The 21,568-nt window shown below is 40.3% G+C and overlaps 1 protein-coding gene across 14 annotated transcripts in view; it reads right to left on the bottom strand.

Annotated features, from left to right (window-relative positions):
* adgrb1a (adhesion G protein-coupled receptor B1a) overlaps nt 1-2,747 on the bottom strand; it is a 153,756-nt gene extending 151,009 nt beyond the window's left edge. For all 14 annotated transcript variants that reach the window (XM_044208684.1, XM_044208686.1, XM_044208682.1 and 11 more), the window contains exon 1: nt 2,187-2,747. The gene's annotated coding sequence lies outside the window, so the exon portion shown is untranslated. The remainder of the gene's footprint in view (nt 1-2,186) is intronic.
* Nucleotides 2,748-21,568: the final 18,821 nt, after the last annotated feature.

Raw genomic sequence — 21,568 nt, 5'->3', positions numbered from 1 at the left:
TCTGGATCTGTGGTTGTGGGCCACCTGCTGCCCCTGTGTTCCTGCTCGACAACTGCTACTACAGTTGTTGTTATTAGTCTTATTGCTATTATTATCACCATTTTCCTATCACTGTCATTCCTATTATTACTTACTTTACTTTATTAATATTACCACTACCATTAGATTATTGCTATATTAAAATTCTAGGTGGAATTTGCATTGTGCTTCCCTCTCCCCCTTCCCCACTGTCGCCAAATGCTTGCTCATGGTGGGATTTGTTGGGTCTCTGCAAATAATATTATAAAGAGTACGGTCTAGACCTGCTCTATAGGAAAAGTGCAATGAGATAACTTCTGTTATGAACTGGCGCTATATAAATAAAATTGAATTGAATCGAACTTAAATTAGCGAGACTTATCAAAATAAGCCAGGATTTTCCTTTATCCACCTTGATGGAATACCCCACCTGTTGAGACATCACATTTTTTCATGAAAATACACAGTGTGACCCTGCATTTTCAGCTCTGTCTGTAAGCTAAATGGATTTTCAACCTGTCTTATGTGTTTTTATAGCACCCCCAATAGTATGATCTGGTAACTTGAAAATGTCTGAAGTTGGACTAAATTCTATCTTGGATATTTTTTCATACTGTCAACCAAACAAGGAAAATACACATAGCTTTCTCCATGCTGCCTAAATAGCAGGAAATCCAATTATAATACTGTTTTGAAAGTTTTTCAAAAACAGCAGCCTACCCTGTCTGTCTCATTTTCATCATTTTGTGTATGCACATGCAGCATACCACGGATTGGACATTAGTGAGTCTTACTGCAGCACAAGGAGAGATGAGGGAGGCTCCTTGCACCAGAAGGGGACAGTGAATGACAACCCATTTTGTGGCGAATAACACTGCTGGCCATCAGTGAGTGATACCAGCCTGACTGAAAGTGCGCCACAGCAATATGCTCAAAGCGTTCATCTGCCTACTCCACTGCAAAGAAATCAGCTACGTGCCTCTGCCCGTAAGCATCACCAGGCATGATTTCACCCTGCCTTATCATCATGTATTACCAAGACATGACTTGAGCACATTCTCCCTGCATTTCAGCAGGTAAAAAAGCCATGCAGGATTTCTTTAAAGACAACAAATCATTATACTGGGTATAATATTTATGATAATACATATTGACAAGTCAATATGACAAGCAATATTTAATGACTTTAAAGTTTGCATAAGGTGACAATTAAAGGCAATGTGGCATCAAAAGGGGAACACAAAAGATGCTGAAGGATACTGAGGTTTTTGTCTTTTCTTTTTTTAAACTCTACATTTGTCTCTCTTCACACTTTAAACCCATGTTAGGAAAATCCTAAGAAGTTAAGAAAAAATATCTAGACTTTTTTTTCTTTCTTTTCCCATCAAAATATGACAAACTCCGATAAGTCATGCAGGCTTGCCCAGATATGCAACGTTTTGTCTTGGATGGAGAACCCAAACGCCAAACTCTATTCAAAAATCTTGCAATCCAATGCAGCCTTAGCTTACTGGCAAAGCTGCACACTGCTTTGAAAAAGCACTCTACGAGTTGCATATCAGCTGTATTATCACCTACGGGGGCTAAAAACGGAACGTTTTGACTAAAATTAAAACTTGAGAAATGGGAGGACCCGTTTAAAAAGTTAAATGTATATATTTACTGAAACTAACTCTACTGGGTGTCTTAGATTACGTTGTAGCTGGTATTTAACCTTTGCGCATTAAATGATATGCTTACTGAACGCGGTTAGGCGACACTGTGTCCCCTGAGAAGCCTTCCGTCTTCACGGACTGACCGAGTAGCCCAGACGGCGACTGTCCACCAGCGGTGCGACTCCCAGAGCACAAACCGGTTGGGTGTGTGAGACTTGAAAATACAGTGGTACTCCCCAGCCTGACTGAAAGCAGACCACATTACAAGGCGGCCCACAACAACCGGAGGAAACCTCCACATAGGCTAATTACTAACTTGATAGTCTCGTGTTTGCTAATTTTGCCCCAAACAGCCCAAGCTCAGCGACACGCATCTTACCGAAGCACAACACAACAGAGGCAACACCACAAGCAGTGCTGATGACAGTGTGCACAGTAAAGTTGAAGGTGAGCAGCGGTGTCAGTATGAGGTCAGTAAGAGTGAAAATGATTCATTAAAAAAGGAACATTTACCTTGAGTAAGCTACCAGTCCTTTTGATGCATACTGTCAGTGGCCAAAGCTCGGTGCGCTCACAGGGCATCCACCAATTCCAAAAGCCTGGTGACAAGTCATAAGTCCACAAACGGAAATTATTCTAAACGGAAATTTCGTCTTATGCTGAGCAAAATAAATGTAAACGAAGAGGGCAAACTCAGAAATGACTTCTGACTGTCCGTTAGTTCCGAATGTGCCTCCAGTGCGTGAAATGGGTTCAGAAAATCCTGAATGTATTCACCGACTGTTATTTTCTTGTTGTTTCCAAAATGAAACGTCTTCCGCTCCTCTATAATATATGAAGGGAAATCCTTTTATTTCAAATAGTTGTTGTGTTTGTTAATCCAGAAAATCGGAGATTTGTCTCAAAAAGTTATTTTCCAAATTTCAAATCCTTCCCGTCTTCAGGTTACAGTCCTCCAGGTGACTGTGAAGGTTTAACGGGGCGCTAAATCAAAGAGGGCTCGCGCGCGTCTCGGGAACCGCCGTCCCCAGCTCGCGGCTCTGGAGCTCCTTGTCTGTCTGTGTGTCCGCGCGCAGCAACAGCCGGATTCCTTATTTGGAAGCCCGGGGCTCGAGCTACTGTCAAGAGAGTCAAGTTACACAAAAATGACTTCCAGCTAATTCTTTCAAAATAAAATCCATCATTGGGGGAAACGCTGCAACGAGGACCTTTTGATTAAGGCAGCACTTAGAAAGGAGAATTATATCACTCTCAAATTAACCATACATCACTTTTATAGCTACAAAAACAATTTAGAGAAATACTTTTAAATGAAGAATAAATTCCTATTTATTGCAACAAATATTTCTACCTATATCTTTATTTTATTTTTCATCTTGCCTATTAAAATTAAAAGAGGGGATGTGTATAAGTGAAGATAAATGATGCAGTCAGAAAGAAATTTACAAGTAAAGTAAATATTGTGTTGTGATATGTATCTTTTTGCAGTTGACCTACCATAGGTATGTATTCAAAACCACTAAAACTTGTATAACATACACACCGGTATTCTGTAGCCAGCTCATACTTTGAGCTACGGTTCAAAAGTTCAAAATGTCACATTGAACTAAAATTTCAGTTTGTGTTTTATGAAATATGTAAATGTAGGCCTATTACTTTTTTGCTACAGCATTTGTTTCTGTTGCACATTATGGTAGTACTGAAAAACCAAAATGAAACAACACAACAATTAGAGGCTTCCCCTTGGGACTGGTTTTATTTTGAAAGCAATTTCCTGCCTGATTCTGCCTTTGCTGTGTTCAAAGCTGAGGGGGTTCCTCTCAATAGAAAATCCACCCACCAGCCCCCTCTTCTGGAGTCAAACAGCGTCAATTGGATGTTGTGTCAGGTCTGTGGCACCACCTACATTTAGCTACCACACTAAGAGCAAATATTCAGAATGAATAGCCACAACACAGGGCTTTTTGAAGGTTATAGAAAATCATTCAGGGAATGTAGCTAATTCAGTGATGCACCAGCAAGATGGAAGAGACATCAGCCAGTTTCTCCAAATGATCAAACTCTTAGTCTTACCTCCCCTACGAGGAGATTCGCAAAAATAGGGGTGTGCAAGGCCGTAGCAAAGACACCTGTCCTCAGTATTGTGTGTGAGAATTATAACAACCCAAAATTTCATTCAAATCACACATGGTAGGTTGTGAAGGCTGATTTTTATCATTTTAGAATAAATATCTTTAGGTCTGATTGTTTTTAGACAAAAAGTGTGATGTTAAATTCCATTTTAATGAAGGGATTTCTTTAGGATAAAATCCTGGCAGCATGGAGAAAGCTTTGGAACAGCATTTAGGGAGATTACATTTACAGAAAATTGAACAGATTCATAATATGAAAACAATTTAAATATTCAGAACAGTTTTTGGTTGCTAGTCAAATATGTCTTTGGGAAATGAGGTGGTGCTGAAGGGTTTTGGATTTATGACCTCAGTATTTCGAAAATCCCGGCTACGGCGTTTTAAATTATAACACTTATAATGTGCTTTTATGGTACATATATGGCCCCAAACAAAACTATTTATGAGATGACCCCAATTTAATGTCAACACAGGACCTCTGGGGCCCCTTTGGGTCTGAGGCTCTAAGGCCGTTGTCCACTTTGCCCAGTTGTTAATGCAGCCCTGGGGAGGTGACAGCCATTTCAAATGTAAATATCAAAATAAATGGCTGTCATTATCACAATAGGTATCTTTCGTATGTACTGCGCAGAAGACAAGTTCGACACATTTAACTGATGTGTCACTGTTACAGTATATGTTCTAAAACATGAAGTATTGTGTTGCGTTACATTCATGGCCACTCCCATATAAAGGGAATACAGTTGTGTGTGTTGACCTACATCACATCATTTCTGAGAGATCTGGCTCACACAATTTTAGGGCCCTGAGCAGAATCTGAACCCAGGCCCTACTTGAAATGCACATTGACAATAGTAAGTCACCCATGTATAAACTGAAGAGCAAACTGCAAATTATGTCCACAGTGTTTTTGCACCACAAGTAAAATCAGTGAAAGAAATAAATTGTAATCTGATCAAATGTAAATATGCAGCTCAGTTCTTTTTTCTTTAAAATTATATTACCTCCATCCATCGCTATATCCACTTAACCTGTTCAGGGTATGAAACCCGTTCAAAAAAGGAATTCAAAAATACGTAGTGGACAACCTCTGTCCAGGTAAAAAAAGTGGACAGAGGTCTTCACATGTCTACTATGTTCATTTAGGCCCCCAGTAGTGACGGCACTGGCAGGCCCTAAGCAGCTGATTAATTAGCATATGCCTAAGGCCAGCTAACCTGACCAAGTAATGACCTTCTCAATCATTCGTCAGTGTTCCTTTAATGTGTATATTCACTGAATATAGGCTATAGATACAAAGACTTGGCCTCAGCTAGGAAATCAAAACATCTGTAAAGAGATCCCTGGCTGACACAAACTTGGGCCTGATGAACGCCACAAGCCAAAATGCGTCAGTCCGACAATAAAGTTGTTCTTAACAGTCTCTAAGACTTTGACATCCTATAACATTTTTAGACTCACGATGGACAGTTTTTTAAAAAAAGGCTAAAAATCGATGCAGCAGATCCAGAGATATCGTCTTTTTTACTCCACGCATTCCTCTTCCTAGTTAGAATCTGGTGCCTACATTACCCACAATGCAACTCGCTTCATACAACTTTTTCCACAGATGCAGTAGTACTCCCAAAGACCTGTAAACAGACTTTGATGTGTAAATTCGGTGGCGTTTCCTTTTAATACTACAAGTGTTTGAGTTTTGACCAAGTTGTTCCAAAAACACTGCACTTTAGATTAATTTTAGACTATTTACATAAGTTTACTTCAGATATTGGCTTGACATTTAGTGTAATATTAAATTATTTACTTCATATTTCCTCAGTAGTGATTGCTTTTATTCTCCTTTTGAAACATTGTTTGATTTTTTTTGCATGATTTGTTTTTCTTTAAGGTTCTAAAGACATTTCCAGTTTGGATATGAGACATGGACTGGATGTTGTCTGATCCCTCCTCTTTCTGATTTGAACTTCTCTTGTTGATCAAAATGATTGTGTTTTCCTACGGTGTACATTAGAAAACACTTGTTTTGTTGAAATGGGATAAATGTATAAATAAAAAATGTTGAAAAGAAAGAAGACTTGTAATGCATCACGTTAGTCCATTTAGCAATGCAAGCCTGCTTGTATTGACTTCCATCACCTGTTTATTCCCATGAGTGGATATTTTCCCCACTGGTGTCAGCAGACGTTTATATAACTGGTTAGTGTAATTTTGGCCACATGCTGAAGCCATTGCACCATATTCGAATAGATGGAGTGTAAATAATGTGCAGCGATTTGAATCTCACCTTGAACAGGAGTGCGATTACAGTCGTAAGAGACAGTCATCAGTATTACATCACGCGCTGCCACATGGCCCAGAGGTGTATGAAATACCACGTCACTCTGTTCTGCTCTCCAGCAGGAAGATTCCTGCTCGCCGTACACTGGGCCACTGTCTGAAGGCAAAGTGCTGTAGGATGATTATGCTCATTACAGAGATGGCTCTTGACACTGTGAAGAAAGTACAATCATCAATACAAATCAGAAGCAATTTCTTTTTAAGGTCTCTTATTATTATTCAGTCTTCATAATTTTGTTTCCATATACATAATCGATCAGGATAAAACTGAAATCTGTATTTTGCAAATAATATTTGAACTTTAATTAAAAAGGGTTTTTATAGAATGGATTCAACCACTCACTGGCACGTTGGTCCGTTATTGGCTCCTTTAATAGGCCTTTTTCACAGCAGACACTTTGACTTACAGTAGGAAAACCACTGGTGGAACTATTAACGTTAATGATGGCTCTGTTCTAATAAGTGTCCCGGGAAGCCCGTCCGATGAACCAGCATGTACAATACCAAACCCTGGAACTAGCTCACCTAAATGAAGACAGTCTTCATTGATGCTATTAATAGCACCTGTGCTTTTCATGCTTTGACATGTCTGGTAGTAACCACCCCACCGGTGTGGACAGGAGAGAGCAGCCAGGACAGCTCTGTAGCTGCTGGCAGCCACAGGATCTGGACCATGGAGAGCTCCACTGCACACAGTGGAGCTCTCCATGGTCCAGATCCTGTGGCATATCATATCGGCATGGTCATATCTCTGCAACACAAGTCTTGCAGAGATATGAAATTGGCTTGAGAAGTGTCATTTACTACAGTGAATACAGTGAATCACCTTTATCTTGTTTTTTTATATATATTCATTTGTCAAACTAATGTTATCATTGTGTGGTAATGTAGCTACAAGCCAGGAGTTTTGATTCATCTTTTTTGGAAATTTTTATTGTACTGTATATTAATATAGCAGCAAACAACTATTTGCTATGCAAAGATAGTGAAGTAATGGTGTCCTGAGCAAAGAATGACGTCCCACCCTCTTGTGAGTTGTAATCAGAGCTTCTCTGTGCTTTGTTTTGGTAGCCGGTCACATGTGCATGTGAGTCCCTCCCTGTGAAACTATTGTCTCTTTTCTCATCTAGTGCGGTGAATTAAGGGTTTATTTCGACTAAACCAGAGTTGGTGATTGTTGGAACAGTCAAAAGACTAACAAAGACGGTTTTGGTGAGTTTTATTTTGTTTCAGTCCAGTCCAGTTTGTTTTAGTCCAGTCTGTTTTGTTTCAGTCCACCGAAGGGAGGTTATAAATTCTTATAAGCCAAGTTTACCAGCTAAACTGTTCAACTGAACTAAGCATCAAAGTTGATTCTTGACCTTGTAAATAGTATAGAAACAATCTAAACTTCACTTACTAACTTTCTCCAGAGGATTCAAACATATCTCACCATCTTCAGTTGATGGAGTTTGTTTAGTTGTCACTGTCTATATCGTCATTGTCTTATCAGTTGTCATTGTTTTGTCAATCTGCTATTTCCAAGGTTAAGAATTAACTTTGATGATTAACATTTTAGCCAACAAGACTGCAGCATAGATGATTTTAAACCACTATTACCATTATTATACTGTAGTATAGAAGTGTAGAATACCCTCTCTGCTGTGTGTGAGTTTTTTATTGTAAATCTTATTTGTTAAAAAGAGCATATTCTTATAAGGCCCTAAACACCCACGGTATACCCACACTGTGTTTTCACTTATGTTGCCTGATTAGACCTCTTCTCAGGACTGAGTTGTTGTGTACAGACTGCACTTGAATGACATTTCCCGCCAGCTGTTAGGGCGGGACAACTTACCTTATGTTGCGGTTCGCCAAGCAGGGAAACAGGGAACACAAGGGAATAGCACCCAAAATGCAGAAACCGAGGCAGAACGGGTGCAGTTCAATGATTTAATGAAAGTATAAGGCTTACATGGATCTGTGAGGCAGGCAGTGGTCAAAATCAGGGAGGCAGTCCAACAAAGGCAAACAAGTCTGACAGGGAGCAAGCCAAAATCCAAAGTCCATGCAAGGTCCAAGAGAAACAGAAGACAATCCAACACACTGAGAAACAAAGGCCGGGATGCTCGGCAAGTAGGCAATGACGAACTGACACAGAACAAAGGAAGCAAATAGACTTAAATACACTCAGGTGAGGGGAGACAACGAGGCGCTGGTGAAACTGATCAGGGCAGCTGTGTGGGTGTGCAGTGTCTTTAATTTTTTAATTCCCCTTTTTACTTCCTAAATGCTTTCGTTTTGGGAACACTGTACAACCATGGTTGAGGACAATGCATATTCTTAGCCCAGGGTTATGAAATGTCAGTTGGAACATGCGACTAATGTTTACATTCTAGAATGATGGGACGAAGAAGTCGGGTGATTGGACAACAAAAATGTGACCCAAATTCCATTAGCCCCATTTCACTCTGGCACCTTTTCAGGGGATAACCCCACAAACTCTGGGTGTTAACCCTGCTCTGGACCAGGGCCAGCAAGCTCCAGGCTGAGGTCAGGGTTAGCCCACTTGGAATGTGCCAGGACTCTGCCAGTGTGAAAGCTTTCTTAGCCTCGGGCTAACAGCTCCCTTAGCCTGTGAAAAGCTTTCTGAATAGTTTTATTATAACAATATTGTAAAATAATATATATATAATATAATGTATATAACAATAAGTGTCATGGCTCTGCAAGTTGTGTTTTATTTTTCACAACATTTTAAAATCAACTAAAACCAGTGGCAGCCTGGAACTTATTAAAAATATTATCAATTAACCACATTATGGTTCATCCTCTGGGGCAAATGAATATCCACAGCTCATATCATTAAATATTGCCCTCAGTTTTAGCCATGTCTGTGGAGGGGCTATAGGGAAGGCAATGTTGGCCGGTCGGTTGGTTGGTTGACGTATTATATAAATGTTGGTAACGGCGGATCTCCTCGCACAACCTCTATTCAAAACAAGCATCCATTTTGTTATCTAGAGCATGTGCAGTCGGCGCTCTTGCTATGCATACAGTCCGCATGGTCACAAAATTTGGATTTCCACGCGGACCCTCGTGGTCATGAGCGGGTGGCAACATTTCTGTCACACGGAACAAAGCGGACCTTTGTGGACACGCGGACGCGGAAAGTATGAATTAGGCTTTAGTCTTGTTAATATAATGTAGCTAATGGACAAAAGGGTTTCCAAGGGGAAATTGTGACCTCAATTGTGATCTGATGAAGGCACTAGACCAAAGGTCATTGGGTCATGAAAATCAATATAATTAATCTTTTGGGTACCATGAATATCTAAAGCCGATTTTATGACCCACTGATATCACTATCCAAAAACAAAGTAGCATTATGAAAAGCAGAGCCAAAGCCAAATCGTAGAACTGCTGTCAGTGAGTTTTAGCTGTCTGTCTCATGTCAGGGGTTAGTGTAACAGTAGCTCATGGACAAATTACAGCAATAGTTTGCATCTGTCTCCTCAGTCTCCTGCTCTCTCTCTTCAAGCTGCAGATGATAAGTATTCAGTCATTGCCCTTCCTACACACACACCCATACATATACACACTTTTAGCTTCGCCACTGGGCACAGCCACACAGCCGGGAAACCCTTCTGATGTGAAACCCAGAGAGATCTGAGAGGCTTCTAGAGGCGAGAGCACAAACAAATACATCTTCCCTCCTTCACTGCCATCGTCTCCACTTCAATCAAATACAAACAGGCATGTACAAGTGCACATAAGGACACACACACAGAAAACCATCTCAAGACCACTTAGCAAACAGTGTTGTCAGGGGTACGTATGAGCAAGCTGTTTCACATATAAATATTTCATTTTGGGGTTGAACTGGATGACTGAAGCGTCGATGCCTCCAAACCTTTTCATTAGAATTGTGGTGTCTGATCATGTTTGCAAACATATTTTAGGTAATTTTCTTTTCAAGCTGCAGAATATACCACGATGTATCCTGAAATGCTTGCCAACATTCCCTATTTTTTGCTGCACCCATGAAGCAATCACAATCCTGGCACAATCAAAGTCTTATGTAGCCTTGTCATGAATTGCATTTACAGGAGGCTGAGAGTGCATTTTCTGTGCCTCTTTGTGTTGGAATTATGTTTAGCTAGAGTCCAAGAGCACAGGAATGAGTGTAAGGGGAAAACAGCTGTGTTAGCAGCTGAAATAATAAAAGAGCATTTAAAAAGACCCACCCTGTCTCCTTCACACTGACACGGAGGAAAGAACGATTGCTATGTTCCCAGGAATTCATTTATGCTTGGCATGAAAGAATATTGCTATTCAACATCATTTAAAGTAGTACAAAAGCTGGGATGTAAATGTTTCCCACATTTTGAGAAAATATAGTTGTAATTTTGGGCACATTGGCTTTAATTGTCAACATACTTCATGTTGTGACATGGTTTTATGACCTCATTGTGGTGAAGCAGTAATGTTTTTGCTTCTGTGAATGCATTTCATAGGCTGGGTTCACACCACGCTGGGTTGAAAGTGTCTCAGTTTTTATTTGGTCTTGTGTTTTTGAATCCCTATGAACAAGTCTGGATTACCACCCAGGCACCTCAGACCCCAGGGGCCCCAAAAGCCCCAGGTTCACTGCATGTCAATAGGTTGTAAGTAATTTCATGAATATCAGATTTGTTTAGGGATTTGGAATACTCCAGTGCAATATCAACAAAGATAAAACATAAAACAAGGTGTGTTTTGGGGTCGAGGGTCAATAGAGGCACAATGACACTTTTTTCCCGCGGGGGCCCCTTTCAGGTTTGTCCGGCCATGCCTATAAGCAGCAGAACGCTCTGAGTTGCATTTCTCAGGACCTTATAATCACAACTGAGCATTACAAGCTGAAGTGTAATTGTGGACAAACATAAGTAATATATTGTAAATAATAAATATAATGATAAATATAATTAATTGGATCTCTGGATCTCTTTGCAGCCAGTAGAGATATACAGATGGGTGATGTATTAAAGGAAAAACACCCAAATGCAGAGTCTTCCATACAGGTCACAGGGCTCACTGAATGCTTTGATGAGTATGAAAATGAAGTGAATCACATGCTGTGGCCTTCACAGTCACCAGCTCTGTGGCCTATGGGAGATTTTGGAGCGTCGTGTTAGGCAGCACTTTCCACCACCATCATCAAAACACTAAATGAAGGAATATCTTTCAGAAGACTGCTGTTCATCCCTCCAGAGCTCCACACACTCACAGAATCTGTGACAGGGAGCACTGAAGCTGTCCAGAAGGCTCATTGTGGAACAACACATTACCGAGACACTTCATATTGCTTTGTCCTTTTACTTGTCACACAAAATCTAGGAGCAAGGGAAACTGTCAGGCTAGCTCTATCCAGCAACTCCAAAGCTTAATTACATGTTGTGTATTATGTATTACACGTGTACAGAAATAGAAATGTAAAATATGGGACATTGTGCTTTTAGGAGCAGTTGCACGTATTTTAACAACCACTCTGGCTGCGGTAACAACCACACAGACCTTTGGTACTGAACAATCCTGTAGGAAGCTTGGATTGCATTCAGTGTCAACACCTTAAAATGTTTCATTTCAACATCTTAAAAATGATAGATCCAATATCCATGGTTAGGATTAGGTTATGGCAAATAAACTATGAGGTATGGTTAAGGTCAGGCAACTAAAAGACATAAATCGATATGTATGTATCAAATGACAATGTGAAAGGGGTTGCATGTAGTGATGAAACTACGGAAGAATTATCACCTGAATCTGCAGCTCCCCTCGGCCACACAGAGCTTCACAGTGAGGTGCAGCTCGCTGTTGTCTGGCTGTCCGGCACAGCTTTACTGTTTCGGTTCACTCTCACCGCTCTCACAGTGTCGTTTTGTTGCTCTGTAACTGTTGGATGTGTAAATAAGCAACTGTTTGCTAACTTAAAAAGTGATGTTACCTCAATGTTGTGTTCACAACTTGTTTCTGCTGCCCCCAAGTGGCTAAAAAAAAACCCCAGTTATTCCAGGTGTAAGGTTGAAGCTGTATTTTTATTTCTGTGGTAAGGTGTTACGGTATAGCTGGTGACTACGCCCGTAGCCGTTGTAGCTACATTGTAGGCTACCTTGTAGATGATGTGTACTTCGGCAAAGATGTAACAAGACATGGAGTCCAGCGTGAAAGTTGGAAGTGTGATTTTAGGAAAACCCCAATCTCAACCTCCTCCCCCTAACTTCCCGTCACTACATGAAGGACACCCTATTTACACTGAACATTGGAATTGTACATAAATTCTGCGCTGCAGAAGCGCTAATCCAGTACGAATGTAATCCCTAAGCAGACTGGGCTGCCAGGTTTGAACACTGTCCGAACTCTGCAGTAGACACTGTTAAAGACTCTTTAATGGATTGGTGGCTTTTTTTTTTTTTTTGGTAACAAGATATCATTATGTAACTAAGACAGCTTTTGAATTGTTGTAAGACACAATGTCAGCTTCTGACAGAGCACGACTAGCAGTTCTGCCTGCCTCCAGCTTTTGTGCTAGGCCACAACAGGCTAAACACATCCTGGAGCTATCTCTGTACTGGACGCACACAGATGAAATTGATATCGATTTTCTTTTGTGACCAGGTTTTACAGCAAACAAGCATATTTCCTTTAAATGCGGCTAGAATCACACTTCTAGCTTTCATGTTCAATTCTGGTCGGTTTTTTATTACAGCAACGACCACGTTGAACTTCTCTTTTCTATTTGGTAATGTGAACAAGCAGCTTGTGCTGCAGGGCTCTGGAGACTGCAGAGCCCTGTCATCTGCATTGCACACCATTATCAGACGTGACTAATTCAGCACGTGGCCAAAAGACTATAAATGTGTAATTAAATATTTAATAACACAGCCTATCCACCCACCTCACACTAGCCGTTCCTGTGCAGCATTTATGCAGAAAAGCACTGAAAGCTTGGGGCTTCTACCTCACCTGAACACAGTGTAGCTCTCAGGGCTTGGTCTTGTCATCTTTGAGATGTGCCCCTGGTCAAATGTCCTGTGGGATTTAATAAATGCATGGGAACTTTATACAGAGAAATGCCACTATGAGAACCACAGTGGCCCATCATCCTCTGTGTACACATGTAATCTCCCTGGTTTGTCTGTTGCTGTTTTGCCTAAATTGTTTGTTTTGTGTGAACTCTAGTTGCTATCTAATCTCTGAATGCAGCCCCATGTCATTTGGATTTGTACAGCTCATGCTGGATAACACTGTCAGGGACATTAAACCCCAATTTGAGTGTGACCTTTTTAGCTGCTTTTATGTTAAGGACTCAAGGAAAGGCGGTCTCTCTCATTGTGAGGATTTCTTCATGAGTCTGCTCAGTAGCTATTCATAAATTAGCTTTTGTCCCTGCCTAATATATGCCAAATTGTCCAAACCTTACACAAGCCTAATAACCTTTTAAATTTGGATCCAGCTACATTCCCTGTGTCTTTAATCACACATCACACAGTGTTATTTTTAAAAGGCCAACTTTTGTATAAGGCTTATTTTAGGTGATACATTGATCCTCTGTGCCTGAATATTTCAAACCCAGTGTGCTGAGCTCAGATCTGGCCCCAGTCAAGTTCCACTGTGGCTGAGGTGTTAACTGTGCGGGGGAGGCTGGGACCGTCCAAGCCAGAGAAATCATCGCTGCTCACATCCCATCCTCCAGCCGTGTTTCTGCTGAGAGAGGAAGAAAGGGGCGCCAGAGATGTGAATACGTGTCAGCTTATGGAGCACACAGTGAATAATGTGACCGCACCAGTGTATGTGTGTGGAAAGATTGCGACTGCGTGTATCTGCACTCGTGCACTGAATGAGGCCTATAGATATGACTGCAAGGATGTGTTGGCCGCCGCCTCTTGGTGCTACCATTCCTACAATGTACAGAATGTGGGGTTTCATAGGTGACTGTAAAGGTTAATAATTCAATCAACATGATAGCATCAACCAAGATGAAAGCAGAATATATTTGCCTTGTTATTTAAAGTTTGTGTGTGAAAAGGGAAAGTAGGTGAAAAATTGGTCTGAAGCTGCTTCCCTCTACATTCTCTTTTCATGCAGTGTTTGTGCTACACCTACACTAAGTGATCATGGCATTCAATGCAGCTCCGAATATATTACGAAGTCTAAAGCCCAAGTGGCAAGGTCATTAAAGGGTCATTCAAATCAAAGGTGTCATCCTCTGGCGCATGAATGTGCTCCACAAATGTCATGACAATCTGCTTGTTATTGTCAATTATCAGATATGATATATATCATGTGTACAACATTAAAATGTTGTCCTGAGAGTAGGCCAAAATATATATTTTAAGGCAAGGAAAAGGTCATGCATCACTAAAATCACTGGCAAAGCTTAGAGACATAAGGTGTGTTTCCAGCCGCCTGTTTTTATGCGCATTTCCAATTTGCGCATAAAAATCCTGAGCGGAAACGCTGAAAATTAGGAAAAAATCTTCAGATATCGCAGAAAAGGTCATACACTTGGCTGAGGTGGAAAGGTTGGTTTATCGATAACAGCAAAATGCGACAAAGTGCCATGGCAACAGACTTCCTCTGATGAAAAACAGCAGCAGATGGAAACATCAGATCTGTGTGGAGCGATGAGGAGACTGTAACCTTCCTCAAATCAATACATGAAGCAAAATTAAATGTCATATTTCTATCGTGTTTTCTGCATGTTTTTCACTGTTTGAGGTTCGACAGGCGCTCTTTTAATTACATCATCTTGTTGCACACTCTTCTTCTGCAGTGGTACACGACTGGAGAATTAGCGCCACCTATGCTTATCTCGATGAACCAACTCCTAATAATCACATAACAGTGGATGGAAACAGGCATTCATTCGCATTTTCTTTCGCTGATTTTCAGGTTTGCCCTGTGGTAATTTATTAAAAAATAAATTGAAGCATATGCACCATTATAAGGAAAATATCAGGTGAGTTAATGCATGTCTTAGATTGGATAATAAAGCTGACCTATCTGCTGTTAGCCAATATCTCAATGATTTCTGATTTCCCTACCCTCTGTGGCTCTCAGCTCCAAGCCCACTGGTTCCTGCTGAAGATGTAAATCTTTAAAAACAGTTTACAAATATATGATTTCTTTAAAAATAAATAAATAAATAAAAAATCTAAAACAGCTGGGCACTGTATTTTGTTTTTACAAATGTTTCTCAAACCGGAGTTTTGAGTGCATTTGTTGGACTATTTTCGGCGGTGGATTAATACACATTTAGTGCACGACATACTTGTTAGTAGGATCAATTCATTGTTGGCTTATGTCTGCACATGGGATGTTTTGACCTTGTGAAAAATATAGAATATCACTAGCCCATTACTCCCATATTCCTAAAACAAAGTTGCAGTTAATCAGATTACCACAAACCAGTTGCCTCTCAGTGAATCTGGGGCTTTTGGATCTCCTGTGAGGTCTGGGGCCTAAGAAGACCTTTGAGAAAGTCAACACTAATAAACACTTTAATTTTGAAAAAAAACATTGATGTGATGACCTGCCCAAATACTGAAAACTGAAATCAGTCAGAATGAAAGGTAAAACACCTAGAGTTGTCTTCACACTGCTACCTGCATTATATTGTGAAACCTGAACCTAAATACAAAATTCTCTGATGCCAGTTTTCACTGCTGGTTTAATATGTAGTTTTATGTTTAATAACAATAATAATAGTTTGGGCTGGTATTGGCACCATCACAATGGCCAATCCCTGCACTCTCTGCAATCAATCACCATGCCTGCTGGGTCACATTAGGTGGGCTGTTTATGTCCTTGAGTGCTTTGCCTCTTTTGATTATTACCGCTACATTTTTTTTCATCAGTGTCTGCTTTCAGTCTGGATACTGCAACACCTCTTTTGAATAGATGATCATTTTCCAAGGTGCTTTGAAGGTCTCCTCGGTAGGGAGAAGGGAATTTGCTCTCATTTCAAGGTGCCTGCTCTTTGCCACAGCGCCCTGGATTATATGCACGATCCTGCTTGTGCATCCCTCTGTGACACTCCTTCTGGAATGGTTCGCACAGTATTGTCCACCACTGATATTAGGGATGCACTATTCTGGGCAAAAAGAGAATCACAAGTTTTGCCACTCACTTTACGATTTTCTCCCATGATTCTCCCCGTGTCGTTGGTTAGAAAATATTAATTGCAAGCCATATTGCCTTCATGCAGATAGAACAAACAATGTGATTATTACTTGCAAAGGATACATTCTTTTTTTCATGCAACTACATGGAGCTAAATTTAAGAATAATCAACAAACTCTTGTCTGCTCGTTAGAGCCAGGTGTTGCCTGTGAGGACTAGTCCAGTTATTAATGGAGATTGCTTTCACACTGTTGAATCCATTGCTGTGCAAACTACTTTTTCCACATCCAAACTCCAGCAGGTAAGCTCCTCCTTAGGTCCCTTGTGGTACTTGTGGAAAAGTTTACATGATGAAATCATTACTGATAAAACCAGACTCATGTATGATTCCATAGTTTGGCTTGACCAGCAATCCGCAGTGGCCTCAAAATGTCTTTCGTATTTCTGTCTGAACTGCTGCTCAACACTTAACATTAGTGTGTGACGTTGGAGCAGGTAGCACAACTTGAAGAACAGTTGCAGGAAGGCGGTGCACCTCGCAAAGCATTAATCTTGTTTTGCAGTGCTGACCAGCATCATGCACTTTGGCTGAGTTGCAGCCACAGTACAGTTTTTAAGGCTGCCCCAATGGATAGATGGATGTTTGATGGATGCCTTTTTCCAGGCCTTGATACATCATATTGAATTATTTTTCTTTCTGTTCATCACATGCAGCCAAGCACTTTTGGTTTGATGCCAAACATCGGTCCGCTAACCACATAAAACGCATAAAAATGAGATTGCATAGAGGCATGAATACTGTAGAATTAATTATGCAGTGCTAAAAGCTACAACGCAGCTTCCTCCAGATCCATAGCATGTGGTTATGTTTTCATCATCATCGTTTTGATCAGAACAATCATTCTCTCTGCAATGAAAGTAGCTTTCCATCGATGGTCTTTCTTTTCTCACAGGAATAACATTTTTTGAAACCTTTTGGACATGAAATTGGTCACATTTAAAGATAGAAAATATAGACACAAAAAACGTCAATCCAAAATGTCAGTATCAGCATCAAATTTCAAAGATGTTGGTCTAACCCTAACTGCCCATTTGGCTTAAAAAGCCAGCGCTAAGAAGACACAGGGTTTCAGATTTTGAGGCACTTGCTGGTGCTTTTCAGTGCTCAGTTTCCGTAGAAGGCAGCTGAAGGCAAATAGAGTAGTATTAAAAAAGCATTAAGCGAGATGTAGACAGCTCATTTTCCTGTATCTGGTGTGGATAGAGAGTGTTCAGAGGTCGGAATTAACTGATGAGTGGATGCTGTTTCCTTCCCCCCCTCCCTTGTCATATGCCGAGTTTGTCGGCTGACTCCTAGCTGTGCGCCTTTTGATATTTTCCTCCCTGCAGATCAGGAGCAGACTCAAACAAACTTCAAATGACCCCCCTGGTGGTGGAGGTCACGGCCCTGGAAACCAAACATGCGCTTCATGTGTTCAAGTCAGGATGCCTGGAGGTAACGTTCACTCAGAGATATTAGCTTTTGTACACACACCCACACACTGACATCACACATACGCACAACCAAACAGCATATGTGGTCTGTTGTCCAGTCAGATACTGTTCACCTACAGCTCCAGCATATAGAAAACATTTGATTCCAGCTGTCATATCAATCAGCACACAGTCTGGCGTTTTGGTAAATACACTTGTTTGCCATCAAATCACATCATCCATTTATTCAGTTAACTAGCTGGAGTAACACAGTGAGTGTAATATATCAACTGCATTTCCAAACACTACCATTATGCGAATATTAGGAACTGGTTCGTCCAGATAAACAGCTGGTGGCATTAATTCTCCAGTCGGTGCCATTAAACCACTGCAGAACAAAAGGACGCAACTACATGACATAATTAAACGAGTGCCAGCCAAACCTCCAACGGTGAAAAACAATGTCGAAAACAATATGGCCTTTGGCATAAAAGCAGGTGGATAGAAATCCACCTCATGACTAAAGGAATAGTTCAACGTTTGGGGAAAGTTAGATGAGAAGACTGATTACGCTCATCTCTGCACGCTAAATATGATGCAAGAGCCTGCAGGCGATTAGCTTAGCTCAGGATAAAAACTGGAGACAAGGAGAAGCGTTAAACAAACAAGATATAGAAACTATAACAATTTAGAGGTTCTGGCGGGTTTTTAAAGTCCCCCTACACTTAAACATCTTGCGTCCAGCAGTTCTGAAATGAACAATTTTCATATTCATAGATTGAGTTTTTTAAATGAGGATAAGGAGTTTTAATTAACATTTTTAGCTAGTTGAATCAACTTTTCTGTGAAAAAATCATATGTGACATAAATTATTATTCAAAGCAGAGTATTCTTTAAACTTTGGACAGAACCAGGCTAGCTCTGTCCACCTGCTTCCAGACTTTATTCTAAGATAAGCTAATCGTCTCCCAGCTGTAGCTTCTGCATATTTACCATACAGACGTGAAAAAACGGTAACAGTCTTTGTCCCAAAATAATCACAGTTTTTAAAAGCTGAGATTAAAAGTTCATTCTAGACCTTGGAAAGAGCAGCTGAGAAAACAATCTCACCACAAGGTCCATTTAGCAGCTGTTCTGTAGCTTTCGATCGTATCACAGGATTTTCATCAGCAGATAGACAATACGACAATTTCAAGGTCAAGCATGGAATTTCAATCTCAGTTTTTAAGCTTTTAACAAGTCCTTGAAGTGCTTAGAAACAAATAGAAATTTGAATCTACAATTCCATGATAACTGTCGAAACTCCAACTGCTGATGAAGACAATGTTATGATAGAAAGCTCAAGAACAGCTAATATGGAAACAGTTTTTTGTTTCGTTTGTGTGATATTTACATATCACAGCCACAGCTAACAGCGACCTCCACACTGTTTTTGAGCTTGGTGTAAACATAAACACTGTATGTTTCACTCATAGGCTGTGTGTAAGTAGAAACAATTAAAAACAATCATGACATGCATTGACACTGTCACCTACATTGTCATTCCCTATAGTCCTCACTTTAAAACTAATTTGCAGATTGGAGACCCCTGAATCTCAGAAGAATATACATAAATATACATTACAGTAACGTTTTTGTGAGGGATTTTTTACTTCCGCATAAAAAAAAAGACGAGTCCTGAGATCGGCATTGCAACCACAGCCTCAGGGGAATATCACCAGTTAATTCAAACTCCAGTTAATCCGTTAATGTTTTTACACCAGAGCTGGCGTGTTGCCTATGTTAAGGATTTGATTTTTGTGTGTCTAAATGATGCAAGGTAGAAAATGCAGCCAGTATTTCTAGAATATATTGTAAAGCTTATATTGCATGGCTACAATATATAATACCACAATTCACTCACATTTTAGATGCATTCAGGTTTTATTATTGTGAAGAGTTTAGCAATGTGACGCCTCTTCTTCCTTGATGTCTTCGTGGCATACTCGTTCACATTCTCTTTATACATCCATGGGCATACTTGGGAAGTATCAGCAGAAACCATACAGATGCAACGATCAGCGGTTAGACTCCAGCATGGGTTGTTTTGTTGTTTTTATGTGAAAAGAATGCAAATTATGTTTTCATAGTGAAGAGGAATACTTTCATGTATTTTTGTTCACACCAGAATGAATGTTCCAGCAAACTGTTTCTATTTTAATGTCTCAAAAGACACCGACAAATTAAAGTGATAGAGAAGCGAAATAATCGCAATGTTTATTTCCTGGTTAGTCGACAAGGGGTCCTCAAAAGCCACACCTACGACACATCTACCTCACACATGGGTTTACCGCCAGTTAATGTGGAACACCGTAAATATCACACAAACAAAACAAAAAACTAGATTTTTCCATTTTTCCATTCTGGTTTTAAAACAGAGAAACAAAAAAAAACGACGAGTCTTTTTGTTTTTCAGATTCGGTTTTGAAAAATTTTGAAAAATCAAAGAATGAACCATATACAGAATGTTGTTGGGATTTTTTTTCATTTGGCATAATCATTTGCTTGGGTAGTGTGACTATTGTGAATCCTGGATTATCAGTTACTCTGTATCAAATTAAGGGATTGATTCAGATTTTTTCCAAATCAGTGTTAATACAATATCCACATGCAATGTGTAAAGTGAGAAAGTTATTGTTCACTGTAATCATAATTATTCCTCCTTGTACCGTTAACACAACAGACACCAGAGGTAGAAAAGTCGTAGCCTATCTTAATTATAAGTGGAAAAACTACACTATACTTACAACAACTCCAATGTTCTTCAACGCATATCTCACATATCTTCTAAGGTACTGTAGCAAGCTATGCAGTGCACACACAAGTTGTACAAACATGTTTCTGCAAACTCTGGGCCTCTGTTAGTAAAGAAATAACTCCAGTGTATTGCTATGCTTTTAAAACTAGTGTCTCATTTTTTGTCCGGCTTGTGTTAAATAAGCAAGAAACAGTTGCTGGCAAGCATATTTCACATGTTTGCCAGTGCTAGGCCAGCAATTTCATCCTGGTTCTAGTCTGTGTGCAAAGTGAGGCCTCCCAGATGTGTCACAGTTCAGGTAAGCAGAGTATGGACCCAGATCAGACTTGGCAGAGACTTGGCAGGAAGTTAACAGTGGTCAAATACAGGCTCCAAGACAGCTATGTAAGAGCAGTGCAAACAGGCAAATAGAACCATAAAAGCAGGCAGGATGCCAATACACAGGTGCAGTTTCCAGGCAGGAATCAGGCAAGAATCGGGCAGAAATGGCAGCTCTCAGCAACACTGGCAATCCGGCAAAGGATTAATGCAGGCTGGCTACTACATAAACTGGGGGTTAATTAGCAGTGGAAACAGGTAAGACTGGCAAGGCAACTGAGGAGATTGGTGATAGGAATGAGAGATATGGCAGGGCCTGTCTAGTTGGATTATCTATACAGACCCCAGGGAGAGAGATGATGATAGATATTAAAGCAATAAGACAAAACAGTCCAATAAAGTCAATAGCAGAAAGCTGCTAATGCACATGCCAACTGTTCAGCTAATCTCATGATCATTTGGGAAGCTCTCACACATCCACTTATTTTGTAGATGGTGTTGCATCAGAGCTGCCTCCTAAGGCTTATCGGCACCTGGTCTCTGGCTGCTCCAAGTTCTATCAGCTCATAGCCTGGTGTAGTCGTGTGGCCTCTCACTTCCTCTGCTGTACCTTGATCCTGGTTTGTCTCCCTATCCTGTCATGGCTGTGATCATTATCAACTCATGGTCGACCTTCCGGACTCATTAGTCAAAAG

Source organism: Siniperca chuatsi, linkage group LG9 (genome assembly GCF_020085105.1).
Source record: "Siniperca chuatsi isolate FFG_IHB_CAS linkage group LG9, ASM2008510v1, whole genome shotgun sequence".
NCBI lineage: Eukaryota > Metazoa > Chordata > Actinopteri > Centrarchiformes > Sinipercidae > Siniperca > Siniperca chuatsi.
This window is presented reverse-complemented; position numbering and strand designations above follow the sequence as displayed.